This window comes from Salvelinus fontinalis, chromosome 11, assembly GCF_029448725.1.
Source record: "Salvelinus fontinalis isolate EN_2023a chromosome 11, ASM2944872v1, whole genome shotgun sequence".
Classification (NCBI taxonomy): domain Eukaryota; kingdom Metazoa; phylum Chordata; class Actinopteri; order Salmoniformes; family Salmonidae; genus Salvelinus; species Salvelinus fontinalis.
In genome coordinates this window covers 43,503,441-43,519,006 of record NC_074675.1, presented here as the reverse complement: position 1 = coordinate 43,519,006, position 15,566 = coordinate 43,503,441, and the positions used below count along the sequence as shown (strand labels likewise).

General features: G+C 43.8%; 1 pseudogene; it reads left to right on the top strand.

The window, feature by feature from the left end:
- Positions 1-11,514: 11,514 nt before the first annotated feature.
- The window catches only part of LOC129864730 (ATP-dependent RNA helicase DHX15-like), a 39,948-nt pseudogene continuing 35,896 nt past the window's right edge, over positions 11,515-15,566 (top strand).

Below are 15,566 nucleotides of genomic sequence, written 5' to 3'. Positions count from 1 at the left end.
CTGTGCCTGCTCCACGTACCAGGCCTCCAGTGTGTCTCTCCAGCCCGGTGAGTCCTGTGCCTGCTCCACGGACCAGGCCTCCTGTGTGTCTCTCCAGCCCGGTGAGTCCTGTGCCTGCTCCACGGACCAGGCCTCCTGTGTGTCTCCCCAGCCTGGTGGGTCCTGTGCCTGCTGCACGAACGAAGCCTCCAGTGATGATCCATGGCCCGAAGCCTCCAGTGATGATCCATGGCACAAAGCATCCAGTGATGATCCATGGCCCGGAGCCTCCAGCGTCGATCCGCGGTTCAGAGCCTCCAGAGACGGTCCCCAGTCCGGGGCCTGCTGCGAGGGTCCCCAGTCCGGGGCCTGCGGCAAGGGTCCCCAGTCCGGGGCCTGCAACGAGGGTCCCCGCACCAGAGGCACCAGCAAAGTGGGGGAAGCCAGAGGTGGAGCGGGGTCTACGTCTCGTACCGGAGCCGCCGTCGTGAATAGATGCCCACCCGGACCCTCCCCTTTAGAGTCAGGTTTTGCGGCCAACGTCCGCACCTTTAGGGGGGGGGGGGTACTGTCACGCCCTGGCCATAGAGGGGGTTTTAGTCTCTATTTTGGTTAGGCCAGGGTGTGATTAGGGTGGGCATTCTATGTGTTATATTGCTATGTTTTGGCCGGGTGTGGTTCTCAATCAGGGACAGCTGTCTATCGTTGTCTCTGATTGGGAATCATACTTAGGCAGACTTTTTTCCTTTGTATTTTGTGGGTAGTAGTCTGTGTTAGTGGCCTGTATAGCCCTAGTCAGCTTCATGTTCGTTTTTGTTGTTTCTTGTTTTTGTTGGCGACATTTATAAAATAAAAAGAAATGTACGCTCACCACGACCACGCTGCACCTTGGTCCGGTCATTTCCACCTAGACGACGAGCGTGACAAAATGACCTGTGACTGCATGTACCTTACACACCAACACGTGATATGCTGTATTTTTTTTGTTGCAAAAGTTGTTTGAATGAACCTGCATGACAATCTTTCAATGTCACATGTCCAACTTGTTGCGTAGGAGCATAGACTTGTAATTAATATGGGCATCAGTGCTGCACGAGGAGCGTCAAAGTCCTTGTTTCCACAATTAACTGATTATCATAGTTGTCTATTCTTATCTATTCACACACACACGCAGAACTGTGCTCACAGGAAGTGGCTACAGTTCCTTGTCATCCGTCTTCATATCAAGCTTTGTATACCGGCTGCATAACCACACACACACACACACACACACTCACTTGTCTTAAAACCAAAGTCCAGACCCTGCTACGGTATTCTGATTCAGTTCTCTCCACATTCAGGTGGCAGCTGGTCTCTCCATGCAAGCATACCATCAAAGCCAGAATCCATGAAGTGCTTATTCTGCAGAAGGCTGTTTGCTATTTTTAAATCTTTGACACAAAATAGAAGCCTTGGCATGTACACACACACTCACGTACACACACACACACGTACACACAGAGTGTAGGCCCGCTGCCAGCCAGCTGATTTGGAATATTGGCGAGGTGTTTCGAGGAATCTGATGACTTTATAAAGCAGATGGGATTTGTCGCTAATGAAATTGTGAAGCGACGTGGAGCCTTGGGCTTTAGCAAAACGCCCGAACAGCGTGCCAGTTCACCACGATAAGGGGGTGTATTAATGACATCCTCAGGTGTCTCGCCTATTTGGACCTTTTCTATGTGTCTGTTTGAAATGAACAAATGGACAGAAAAAAAGTTTCAACTTGCATTTTTGTTCAATTCAGGGCAGTGTTGTCTTGTTCTAGAAGTGAGATGGGAGCCTACAATGTGAGCCCTGCCCTGTGGTAGTCAACCAAACTGACTGCCGCTCAGAGAGACCTCCATCTGGGCACACACTTGTTGAATTAACGTTGTTTCCACGTCATTTAAATTAAATTACATTGACCCAATGTGGAATAGATGTTGAATTGGCGTCTGTGCCCAGCCGGCTGGGCATTGAAGAAGTGAGCAATGTCAGCAGCTCTCATTTTTATTTTATCGTTATTTTACCAGGTAAGTTGACTGAGAACACGTTCTCATTTGCAGCAACGACCTGGGGAATAGTTACAGGGGAGAGGAGGGGGATGAATGAGCCAATTGTAAACTGGGGATTATTAGGTGACCATGATGGTTTGAGGGCCAGATTGGGAATTTAGCCAGGACACCGGGGTTAACACCCCTACTCTTACGATAAGTGCCATGGGATCTTTAATGACCTCAGAGAGTCAGGACACCCGTTTAACGTCCCATCCGAAAGACGGCACCCTACACAGGGCAGTGTCCCCAATCACTGCCCTGGGGCATTGGGATATTTTTTAGACCAGAGGAAAGAGTGCCTCCTACTGGCCCTCCAACACCACTTCCAGCAGCATCTGGTCTCCCATCCAGGGACTGACCAGGACCAACCCTGCTTAGCTTCAGAAGCAAGTCAGTAGTGGTATGCAGGGTGGTATGCTGCTGGTGGGGCTGCTTGAGTTGTGACATGGATTGAAGGTGACGTTTTACTTTTTTTTGTCCCCCCCTCCCCCTTCTGACAGATACGTTATTGTAAATAAGCTAACCGGTATGCAGGCTTTTTCTCCAGCCCTGCTTTAACACACCTGATTTAGCTAATCAATGTTCTGCGGCTAAATCAGGTATGTTAGAGCAAAAACCTGCTGGCCAATGACATGTTGCTCTTCCTCCACTCTCTGTGACAGGATTACCTAGGAGACTCCCATTAGTTGTCAGGTGGTTGCCAGGTGGTGGTCTCAGAGCAGAGAGCTACCAGGCTAGTTTGATATTGCCCCCTGTGAATTGGCATGTTGTAAAATGGAGCCATGGTCACCACTGCCAAAACTAATCTCAGCCCCACATCTCTGACAGAGACATTCACGACCCAATCACCAGCCAGCAAAAACAAAATGTGTGTGTGTGCAGTGGTGTAGTGGTGCAGTGGTGTACTGGTGCCTGGAGAAGTGGGTATACTCTAATGTTGCCAAGAATTTTCCAAGCGGCCCACCCCGGCTAAGGAAAGGCTCCCTGTGGAAAAAATTATATGAGAAACTGTGACACACTCTGAATGACCTAAAATGCTAAATCCCATATTGGTCTTTCACCGTCAGACCAACCCAAGCTGTATTATGCAAGTAGCCTAATAGTAGGCCTACTATTGAAACAGATAAATTAGGCTGTCAACTGAGTCAGAAATTCACAGGTTTCTAATTTTCCCAATATTTTACAGGTTTTTGCTTTTTTAATAGAAAAACAACATTGGATGCTCTAAGACCATAACAACGCTTAAACCACATCAGAAGACAACTTTTGAGGTCTGGGAAAAATCTCAGAAATGTAGTTACCCTTTAATTCAAGTGCACAGGCACCTAGTACTGTTGATTGGTTAGGGGTGTTTCTGTAGTACAGGTACCTAGTACTGTTGATTGGTTAGGGGTGTTTCTGTAGTACAGGCACCTAGTACTGTTGATTGGTTAGGGGTGTTTCTGTAGTACAGGTACCTAGTACTGTTGATTGGTTAGGGGTGTTTCTGGAGTACAGGTACCTAGTACTGTTGATTGGTTAGGGGTGTTTCTGGAGTACAGGTACCTAGTACTGTTGATTGGTTAGGGGTGTTTCTGTAGTACAGGTACCTAGTACTGTTGATTGGTTAGGGGTGTGTCTGGAGTACAGGCACCTAGTACTGTTGATTGGTTAGGGGTGTGTCTGGAGTACAGGTACCTAGTACTGTTGATTGGTTAGGGGTGTGTCTGGAGTACAGGTACCTAGTACTGTTGATCGGTTAGGGGTGTGTCTGGAGTACAGGTACCTAGTACTGTTGATTGGTTAGGGGTGTTTTATAAAGACTTCCTCATAACCAATAACCAATCTCCTGTTCGATTGGTTTTCTTTCTTTCATGGTCCAGCAGCCAAAGACATTATACTAATTATATTAGCAACCCATGATAGTTGTTGCATCTTTAGACCTCCTCTCTTTCTACATTTCGAACAGATATTTCCATCTCTGTCCATAAAACCGCTTGCATGTGCGATATGCATTTTAGAAAGGTGTTTTCCAGCTAATTGCCTTTTTGAACATTCACACGTAGGCCTACCGCCATGGGCACATTGCTGTGCCTAGAATGTGAAGAAATAATAGTTGATCAACATTTTAAGCACTCTGATCTGTTCCATCAGCCTTATTAATTGATACGGAGGACACCTCCACTACACTACTTTGATATGAATCCTGGGGATTAAGGAGTGAGTATAGGCAATGCCCACTGAAAAACATGTGGGTATATGGCGTAAACCTGCGTATACCCTCCACTACACCACTCTGTGTGTGTGTGTGTGTGTGTGTGCGCAAGAGAGTGTGAAAGGGAGTGTGTGTTCATGTGTGGGTGTCAGTTTGTGAGTCCGCCTGGGTTCTTATGTAAGTATGAATTTGTTTAGAACAGTTACGTAGTTTTGTTTAAAATACTATTTGTTAAAAATTGTGTGTGTGTACAGTTGTGCCTTATATGTACCTGTCAGTGAATTTGTTTTGAGATCCAGTGTGGGGATTTTGGCAGCACTACAATCTAATCACATTCTCACATAGGGAGATGCTTTGCTCCAAACACTTCAGCCTAGCCCCCCCCATCTCCTACCCTGGACAGACACACACACACACCGACACACACACTACCCTGGAAAAACAGACAGTGGCCCAGCCGGGTCACCACGGAGCCTGCCAGCTCTAATAGGTGTGATTGGAGGAGGCAGGAGGCAGCTGGATGTGGTGGGATTTGACACTCCATCATCGCCAGGGAACTAGGGGGAGAGCAGAGGGTGGGGGGGACACTTGGAGTCAGCGGTTTCCATGCCAACCACTCGGCGGGGTTAATTACTTTACCAGCCAGGTGCCCTGGCCACTGATGGCCAATGGCAGTGTGTCTGTGTCCCACGTCTCATTCAGTTCTCTCTTCTTTACGTTACCTGACTTCTATCAGCAATCCCTGGGCGAGGGAGCCAATCAGAGTGCACCGAGCGAGCCCACGGGGTCGTTGCCTGGTGTTGTGATTTGAAAGTGTAACTTTCTGCTCAGTGGATGACAGGTCTGTCATTATCTCTGATGGGGAGGGGGGAAAAAACAGTGTGAAATGTCTTGTCGGATATCATGTTTCCTGTTTGTTTGACACCCACGCATGGATGAGCCATTCAACTCGTTCCCACCCTTGTGCGAGCGTCTGCTTATTGAATGATGCTGTGATTATTGCATTGTGTCTATACGTTCAGATCCCCATATGTCAGTGCAATGTTTTTGATGATGCTATCTTTGATTAAAGAAGCAAATAAAGCTGCCGCCCGCTAGCATTAGCGTTAGTATCAATCACCCGAACCCAACAGCAAACATCAAACAACCTCTCCTCTCCACAAAGGTCCTAGATATACTGTAGAGTTACATCTCTTCACTGTTATTTACTACGTCCAATTACATGTGTTGTGCTTCCCCACAAGGGCAAAGTCCCGGGGGAAACAACATGCGGAACCACTCGGGTTGTTGCTTTTTATGGCCTTATTTATATTCCATTTGATTTGTTTATGCACAGGGAATTGAGGTGGAGAATACGTGGGCAGTTATGCAAATACTTTGTGTAAAATCACCCAAGTTGAGTAGCTACTCGGGTCGAGTCGAGTTCAGACACGTTCATCCACGTCACTATTCTACTTTGTTGATGGTTCTTTGTCCGTTGTGACCTACACTCTTAGAAAAAAGGATTCCAAAAGAGTTATTCGGCTGTCTCCATAGGAGTACCCTTTTTGGTTACAGGTAGAACTCTTTAGGGTTCCGTGTACTGTAGAACCCTCTGTGTAAAGGGTTCTACATGGAACTCCAAATGGTTCTTCAAAGGGTTCTCCTATGGAGACAGCTGAAGAACCCTTTTAGGTTCAAGATACACTCTTAGAAAAAAAGGTGCTATCTCACAGTTTCCGCTTTTCCTTTGAGGAAACAATCTACCGCTGCATCAAAATGGCTCCCGAGGCCCCCTTGTGAGGCCGGCGTCAGATGATGTTGTGGAGGGAGGGATGGAGAGTTGTGGTGGGCCGATAAGCAGAGAGGCCACGTCGGGGGTCAGCACACTGTCGAGGCGTACAGTGTGATCTCTATTAAGATAACAGGGTGGGCCGGAAAGATAAGAAGAGACAGGAGCTACTGATATATGCAGTAAGGGGATAGACATCACTGTCCTGGTACCTTGGGTAAAGTTGTCCTCTCCTGGATGGTAACAGACTTGGGTCAAATACGTATTTTCTTTTCTTTCAAATACTTAAAGTGCTCTTGATTTAGCTCACCTGGCATTGTGCAGTTGTTGATTATGCTCTCCTGGAGTATGCAGTTTTGGGACTATTCTATTGGTTCCATTGTGCCTGACAAGCTCACCTCAAGTACACAATATGCATTCGACCCAGGTCTGGATAGTAATGAGGTCGTCTTCAGTTCAAAACATTTACTCAAATGTTTGGAGTGTTTACATGATAGTCAACTGACGTGTTGTTAGATGGAGCCTCCTCCAACACTCCTACTCAATCTTTAACTATTGAAATGGTGAATTGTGCTTGTTTGTGTGCCTCTCCTTGCTGGGAGAAGCCCCATCATGCACATTGTCGTCAAGAGCGTATCAAGTTGGAGTTGGCTGCTCCAGTGCATCACCTCAGGGCATCTCTACCTGCAGGGCCCCCATTACTCCAGTGTGTGACAACCATCTTTAGAAACTGCCAGCTTTGTCATCTCGAACTCCCACACACTCCCTCTTGATCAATGCACCGCTGTCTCACTCAGGCAAAATGAGCCATCCAACAACCTGGTTAGTCACTCGCTTTGTTATCCCATAGGGAAAAAAAGACTTGGATAACTATAGCTTAAGCTAAATGTTACAGGGGAAATATTATTATTTTTTCAACCGTGAGTAATGGTTGAGCTATTTCTGTTGATTGAAATGACACACCTGCATGAGCATTACGCCTTTAAAAGCAGGTTAGGGGGCGACACATTGAGCGACCACATCATTCCAGACCACACAGTTGCCGAGAGAGAGAAACAGTGAATGTATATGAGTCAACCAGCTTTAGCTCACTTATAGCATCAACGTGTGTGTCTATAATTATAATGAGGGGAGTCGGGACACCAGCATATAATAACCTGTTCTATCTAGAGCTGAAAGGATAAGGGGTGAAAATCCTAATTTACAGTTTGCGATATTTCTGTGCTTTCCCCATCTAAGGTGCTCATCAGCACTGACCTTTACCATTCCAAATGTGTCTAACTTTGTGATTAAACCATGGATCTAGATATTGCTGCCACTTTATCAAATAATGGTGTAATTCGTGTATGGGCAAATGGTGACTTATTTTCCACAGTGATTGGCCTTATTAAATGTTTATAACTTTGGCTAAAGAAGTGCTTTAACTAACCCTAGGTACAATACATCCATTTATTGTAAAGTGAGTAGCTCACAAGGCATGCCGTTTAAACTGTGATCTGTGAGTTGTTTCCCAAAGATGTCTGTCTCCTTCAGTTGTACAGTGATATTGTGATGATGTTCTTGTTATTTCATTGTATATTATGCTGATATTTTGTTGTTTCTTAAGAGTGTATGAATGAGTTCAGATACTAAACACACATATCAGGGCTATACATTAACAAATTACTATATGTTTACATTAAATAAATGTTTATTTCAATAATTTATTTGCATCTTTTCCATTTTCACAGATCTGTGTTTGTAGAATCTATTTCAAAATATCGAAAGACGTCCATTTCCTTAAAAGCGGCAACTTTTGTCACGAAATCACATCAATTGTTTAAGGTAAGAATGAGATAAGTGATTCCCTACTACATCATTCAAACGTTCACGCCATATCATGATCCAACACTTCTCATTGTCTGTAGTTGACTCTCTGTTAGGGACCGATTCCAGTTAATGGGCTTTTCCCAGTCCGGCTCGACTGTCTTATCCCAAAGAGTAGGACTGCTCACTCCGATGACACAGCAGGCAAACGGTGTGGCAGGGGCTTTGGGCAGAATGCAGATCTGTCCTCACTCTGAGCCAAAGTTGCCCAGGTCTCCCAGGTGGCTGGGATGGTTCGCCCCCTGGGGGTTGAAGTGGGGGCCGGCGGAATCACAACTCTCATTCAGGTCCCTGTAGCGGTGGATGTGGATGGCACTTTCCACATTGATGGGGAACGCCAAATTCTTGTTGGGAAAACCCTTTAGGTAGACCATTATCTGCGGTTGGCAGTCTGGGTAGTACTGCTTGAAGAGGACCTGCCCATAGACCTTGGGTTGACCCTGGGGTAACGTGGGGTTAGGTTTAACATCACAGGTAGAGTAGATGGTGCCATACAAGTCATTGACCTCAGCAATTTTGTCCTCAGTTTTTGAGTCTGCCTCCTGGCACAGTACACTGTCCCATCACTAACACAACTAACAACAGATAGAAGGGCGTATTGTGTTCTATTTTTGTTTATCCTGTAACGGAATGGCATATGTAAATATATGTAATATTATTGGAAAGGGTAGGTGCACAGGTTACATCTGCGCATCATCACAATAGCAACACAAATGGAAAATGTCTACAACCATTGCTTCTTGCAGATTCTTGGATCAAAAGTATAATTGATCATAATTGTCTAATAGCACAAGGGGCCTACATAAAACAATCTAAGTGGTGTTAAATATTTTCCATGGAATAGTTTCACAACATTGAGAAAGTAGCTTGGATATTTGAAATGAAGTAACGTGATATTTGACAATGGACACAAAAAGTAACATCCCTACCACCACACGTGCAAGAACACAGTGCTAAATAAGTGAATTACCTGAAGAGAACCACTGGAGTTGCTTGAATGACAGAATTTAAGCAACCAAATGGAGTGGGAGTGTTTTGGAGGAGAATCTCTACTCCAATGAACTCAAACATGACCCCAGCATTAGATTAAGGAATAATTAGTAATAGTTTGTAAATAGATTCCTGTAACTGGCTCGATGAGCTTCATAGTAAAATGCTATCTTCTGTCATTTTTCCAGACAAAATGACAATAATAATAATCAATATTTAGAACCGGATAAACATGTATTCAATACCCTGTCTACTTACGTTCTATTGATTCTACTCTAAGATGTCAATGTTCATTTTGGTGACTTGAACAGCTGTGGTGCAAAAAAAATTAAATACACTCTAGATCTTGCAAATCTGTTGAAATAACTATTTTGAACAATACCAGTTTTATTGTCAATTGTTATACAGTTACTTGATGTTTAGAGTGCAGCCCTGCAATCCTCACATCTTGATATTATTGAGAGGATTTTCCATTCAGGTAGCAGGCTATTGTCCCTTTTCACAGTTAGATAAAAGGGCTATTCCTCTCCTGTGTCAGTGTGGTATTGGTCTTCTCTATGTCTGTCAGCAGCTCTGCTTGGCAGGCCTATTTCACACACAATTGGACTGTTATTTAATTGCCTGTGAAAGAAAGGGAGAAAAAAGCCTGGTATTTTAAATTCGCCTTGGATATAGAACATTAGTGAGGCTTTGTTGTAACGTTGACCTCTCCTTCCCCATCACCATCAATCCCTGGTTACACGCAATGAGCCATTTGCCATTATGATGCTTGTTAGCAATGCCCAGGCTGTGTAATTACCTCTGTCGATGACAATGATTGTTTCCAGTGCCAGCTGATTCATCACTACATAATCTTACAGGTTGAAACATTCAAGAAATCTCTTGGAAGAGATGTAAGCACTGAACATGTCTCATGTGGATAGGGTTTTTCATATGTTCTTGAAAGATTGACAAAGCTTGAAATAATCACTGACATAACATCACTGACATCATTTTGGCATAACAAAAAAAGGACAGCCCTCTTCAAATACGTATTTATCATATACCGGTACATATTATTTAGAAACAAATGTTCTCACATTTTTGGCTTTGGGATGGATTCTACAACTCAGTTGATCTTTTCTATGTTATCACCATAGGCCAATTTGGTATTACACATGGACCCTCTTTTTTTTATTAGGGGGAGGCTGCATTTGGTCAGCCAGAACATCCCCAAACAGCCAACCACCTACTCCACGGCAGCTGCTGTCCTTTACAGTTTCAGGTGGCGCAAATATTGAATATATCTGGCTCGACAAAACTAACGTTAAATTGCTGTTTTTCTGTCATTTTCCGCAGAGATAACAATGATTGAGGTAAGTGCTTCCGGTCGCCATATTTGTGGTGCTTAGCAGCACTGTGCAGAAATTTCATGGCATAAATCATAATCGACCTACTTTTGTTCCTTATTTTGGATAGTTATGTACGTGTAAAAAAATATGTCTAAACGACATTGGTTGGATTTGGGAGATGATTATTCATCGAGTTAAACGAGAACGTCTTCTAATGGTTATGTATATTGGATAATATGGAGAGGATCCTTTGTATTTGTGTTTCGTCGGCACTAACGTTACAGCGCAGGAAATGTTTGGCTGCAACTAACGTCAGCATGCTAGCTAGCTAGATCATTACTAGTTCATTGAAACTATTTGAAGCTGGCTCTGTAGATACTACTAGCTAGTTAGCTAACTAATGGGCCCGATAGCTAGCTAAGTCACAACGTTATCATTAACGTTCTGCAACTGAAAAGGAAAATAACAAATTCCCTAAGATGTCTCATTTGCATGTCACCCAATGATTCAGTCAGTGGACATCAAAACACATGGCCAACTTTGTTGGCAGAACAGACATTCTTGAAATCCTTCCATGGAATTGGGTACCGACTGTCATGCCAACATTCTAGGCCCATAAGGACATGAGTTCTGAGGTGGTGTACCCAAGACAACACGATGGTCTGCTGATGTTCCTAGGAAATATAACTAGTTAGCTGCAGTAACGGGATATGTGATGTTCCATTATCCGTTACAGTTTAGCTATGTTCGTGTAAAGCCTCAGAAGGAATATTTCGACCAACCTGTTATTCGTGATACGTTCTCGATTCGGAATAAGTATCTTATAATTGTCCAGTTGCAGGTGTTTCACCGAAAACCAGAGAATATTCAGAAAGTTATCAAATCCAAATATTTATTTTCATCGAGTGAGGAGTTCCCTTGCCATCTTAGCCGCAAGACATCTTGCATTTTCCAACATCTTTACAGGAACTAATCGTTTCTATGCGACGCAGCCGCAAACACGTGTAGAAGTAGATGACAGCAGGTCACACAGTGCGACCAAAACAATGATCTACACACATGCAAGAGGTATTTCTCACTCGATACAAAAAAGTGGATTTAATATCTTTCTGAATATTCTCAAGACTTGGGTTCTTGGGTGCAGACATGCATTGTAGCATGATAAAAAGGAAATAAAGATATCACCCATTTGTGAAAGGAAAGTGTTAACCATTTGACTTATGATATTTTAGACTGTTAATTTCTTCATTAATCTGACCTTTGAATGCTACACTTGATTACGTTCTTCTGTAGCGTGAAAGGGAAATGCGCAGTAACCTTTTCATGTTATTTGAGGAAAAGGACACGTCATAGCCGAACCGCGGTGCACTTTTACCCTCTCGGATCTGAGTTGTTCTATTTCTGTGTTGGCGTCATTCCATTTTGTTCCATAGCCCTTACTCTAGCCCCTAGCCCTGCCAACATGTAAGACGTAGGAGATGGGAAAAGACAAGGGAATGGGGCCTGGCTGATATAAAAAAGCTTTGTCTTGTCTGACACACTACTAACATGTAACCTCCACCACAGGTGAGACCGCGACAGGGACCGAGACTAGCGGTCGAAGGACAGGGACTGAGACCGGGACGTCAAGCACTTTGGCATGGCCCTGAACCCAGCTGTCTGCGGCGCCAGTGCGGGCCTTCTCTCCATCAAGCAGACAGCCATACAGCAGCAGATCAAACCGTTCACCAACCTGCCTCACACGGCATGCTACTATGAGATCCTGAAGAAGAGGCTGCAGCTGCCCATGTGGGAGTACAAGGAGCAATTCAAAGACGTCCTGGCACGCCACCAGAGCTTCGTGTTTATCAGAGAAACAGGCTCCGGCAAGACCACACAGGTAAGCAGGGAAAGGGGTAGACTCGTGCATGGGTGTACACACACACTCAGTCTTTTACTTAGTTACTTACTAAAGGCTCAATCCCAATACCCCCCCTTCAAATAAAATAAAATAAATTGTAGCTCTCCCCCTCCGTTTTGCACGATCCTGCATCCGAAGTGGTGTTCCAATTCAACTCTCAACGTTGGGTAGTTCCTTTTCAGCCCTCTAGTTGGCCCTAGACATGCAGACTAGACATGCAGACTTCCTATCGAGTGGTTATCAAAACTCCCATAAAGCTCGGCGACCCAAATTTCTTCAGAAAGCTGGCTGCCAAAAATACTAGGATGGAAGCAATTGTAAGTAATTAGAACTTCATAATAAATCATGCAAAAAAAAAAAGTACAGTTAAGAGGAATATGTTAGTTAATAGCTAGAGAAAAAAACGATTCTGCATATTTTTGGGTCAAAACGTTAATCAAATAAAGTTGCTATTTAAAACTGCAATATGTAACTTTTTGGGCGACTTGACCAAATGCACATGGAAACATGAAATACATGCACATGTATTTGATGCCATTCCGCTGATTCCGCTTCAGCTTTTACCATGAGCCCGTAATCCCCAATTAAGGTGCCACCAGCCTCCTGTGTCTCTACTCTATAATTGTTTGTTTTGTCACATAAACTGAAATTAGGCGAACTATTAGAATTTTAGCAACCAGGAAATGGAGGAACGATTTCTATATAGTGCATCTTTAACAAGCCAGCTGATTAGCTAAAATTAGCCAACTAGCTATACATTTAGCTTGCCATTTGGGCATTTGACATTTGTATAAATTGCAATTCGTGTTGTTTAATGTTTTAAAGACTCCTGAGAAAACCAACAAACCAGGCTGTCATCTTGTGAAACCCAGTGGATGTGAAGAACCTAGCCAGCTAGCTAAAGCATTTACTGCCAATTTAATGTACAATTCTGTAAGCTTGCCTTGCTATTTATAAAAAAAGATTTCAAATTCAATCACTTGTCATTGATCTTTAGTGTAGTAACGTACCGATAAATAAATACACCTGTATTTGGTGCCTAGAAGGCCAGCATCCCCGACTCGCCCTCTTCACTGTTGACGTTGAGACTGGTGTTTTGCGGGCACTATTTAATGAAGCTGCCAGTTGAGGACTTGTGAGGCGTCTGTTTCTCAAACTAGACACTCTAATGTACTTGTCCTCTTGCTCAGTTGTGCACCGGGGCCTCCCACTCCTCTTTCTCTTCTGGTTAGAGCCAGTTTCAGCTGTTCTGTGAAGGGAGTAGTAAACAGCGTTGTACGAGATCTTCAGTTTCTTGGCAATTTCTCGCATGGAAATAGCCTTAATTTCTCAGAACAAGAATAGACTGACGAGTTTCAGAAGAAAGTTCTTCGTTTCTGGCCCTTTTGAGCCTGTAATTGAACACACAAATGCTGATGCACCAAATACTCAACTAGTCTAAAGAAGGCCAGTTTTATTGCTTCTTTAGTCAGGACAACAGTTTTAAGCTGTGCTAACATAATTGCAAAGTGGTTTTCTAATGATCAATTAGCCTTTTAAAATGCTAAACTTGGATTCGCTAACACAACGTGCAATTGGAACACAGGAGTGATGGTTGCTGATAATGGGCCTCTGTACGCCTATGTAGGTATTCCATAAAAATCTGCCATTTCCAGCTACGATAGTCATTTACAACATTAACAATGTCTACACTGTATTTCTGATCAATTTGATGTTATTTTAATGGACAAAACAAATAGCTTTTCTTTGAAAAACAAGGACATTTCTAAGTGACCCCAAACTTTTGAATGGTAGTATTTATACGTGTTTGTTTTGGTCTTCGTCCCCATCGTTTTCATGATGTACTTTATTTTGGGTGTAGAAATAAAAAACCCTATTACGTATTCCTGCACCTGTCTCCTATCATTATTGACAAAGGTCCTTCTCCCCCGATTGCTCAGTTTGGCCGGGCAGCCAGCTCTAGGAAGAGTCTTGGTGGTTCCAAACTTTTTCCATTTAAGAATGATGGAGGCAGATATGTTTTGGTACCCTTCCCCAGATCTGTGCCTCAACACAATCCTGTCTCGGAGCTCTACGGACAATTCCTTCAACCTAATGGCTTGGTTTTTGCTCTGACATGCATTGTCAACTGTGGGACCTTATATAGGCAGGTGTATGCCTTTCCAAATCGTGTCCGATTAATTTAATTTACCATAGGTGGACTCCAATAAAGTTGTAGAAACATCAAGGATGATCAATGGAAACAGGATGCACCTGAGCTCAATTTCGAATCATACCAAAAGGTTTGAGTATGTATGTAAATAAGGTATTTCAGTTTTTAATTTTTAATTCATTTGCACAATTTCTAAAAAACGGTTTTCACTTTGTCGATATGGGGTATTGTGTGTAGATTGATAAGGAAAACATTTTCTTAATCCATTTTAGAGTAAGGCTGTAACGTAACAAAATGTGGAAAAAGTCAAGGGTTCTGAATGCTTACCGAATGCACTGTATATGGTAACACAGCTAAGAAAAGCCAACTGATAACTCAATAATGAGATGCCTGGGTGTCCTCACAAACTCGCCCACTCTTTATTTACTGCAGACTCATCCTGCCGCTGAAACCCATCTCCTTCCCCCCATCTTGATTTGTTGACATGTTAAATGCAGAGTGTGTGTTTTCCCTAACCGTGGCAAAGAGGTTGGCTGCTACTAACGGGAACTCATCCGAGCCCAAGGCTAATCCAGCGGAAGGAACAGTTCCTAACTTTAGGTCTCCTCGTGTTTTGAACAGCGAGTAGGGGGATCCCCACCGGGCGTGCACATCAGTAGAGAGCTGTCAGACTCTGTCTAATACAAGCTATCATCGCAGCATCTCTGGAGCTCGCTGTCTATTTTATAGGAGAGGGGGGGCAATCGGGGATGCTGCCACGGGGTTTACAGACGGTAAATGGTAGTTTATTAATGCCTTGCTCTTCAAAACATCTGTGCTATCAAAACGTCTGTGTTTCTTACTCAAAGCTATCGTCAGTATCATTTTGTAAAGTGCTTTTGAATGGTATTGGTTTGGCTCCTGATTTGTGGAAGGTGGGGAAGGTAAAGAGAGAGTACAAATGAGTGTGCTTGAATGACCTCTTCCTCTTTCCATCTCCTTTTCTCCCTCTCCCCCCTCCCCCCTCCTCAGAAGGTGAAGTTCTTGGGCAGCCCTAAGAAGGCAGTGACCTGTACCCAGCCCATTAGGGAGGAAGCCATGAGCATGGCCCAGGGGGTGGCAGACGAGGTGCACGTCATGCTGGGCAAGGAGGTGGGTTACTCAATTGGATTTAAGGACTGCAGCTCGGCCAAGACCTTCCTCAAGTAAGGGCTAGTCTACTGAAGCCAAAAACTGGGGTTGTTCAGTGGGGGGCGCATCGTAGCAATAACAATTTTCAACGGAAAACCAAAATGAGCATTGGAGAAGTTCAGATAGCACCTGCCT